The following is a 657-nucleotide window of genomic DNA, read 5'->3' as shown; positions in this document are numbered from 1 at the left end:
ATTTTTCATATATTCATAAATATTTTTATATAATTTCTTCATAATCTATTTTCCATTTTCACTCGTCATTACTTACGGAATCTCGTTTGGTTTTTTCAATAGTTACTAAGATAAAGACTGATACAGTCATCCCTCGCGATTGCTCCCTATTGAAAGTCAATATCCTCAATATATCTATTTGATATTAACCTGTGGACAATTTAATTTTCAAGGGTCGTTTGAAAGTATTGCATATTCGTTTTGAAATTTCAAATGTGCGGCGGTGTCGAGGTCATGTAGAGTAGCCAATCTAGAAAATGCTACGCAGCAAACGACCAAAGAGCAACCGCTTGACACTTCACGACAAGAACTCCATAAGAGACTTCTTCCGAGCCCACGCGCCTATAAAGACCAGTAAGGTCCAAGAATGGGTTGCTGAACACCTTGGCCACAAGGTCCACATCACTACAACACGTCGCATCCTCAAAGATTGCCGCTCACTCGATGCCTACAATATCAAAGAGGCAACTGCAAACTCGAGATACAAATTACAACGTCCAAAGTACCCAGATCTCGACAAAGAAGTAGCTTCATGGGTTGCCATGGCAAACGAAAGCAATGCAAGTGTCACGCGACAGCTTATTGCCCGAACTGGGCTTCGAATTGCTGCCCGTTTAA

The sequence above is a fragment of the Aphanomyces invadans genome (assembly GCF_000520115.1).
Source record: "Aphanomyces invadans strain NJM9701 unplaced genomic scaffold supercont1.84, whole genome shotgun sequence".
NCBI lineage: Eukaryota > Oomycota > Saprolegniomycetes > Saprolegniales > Verrucalvaceae > Aphanomyces > Aphanomyces invadans.
Note: the sequence above shows the minus strand (reverse complement) of the source record.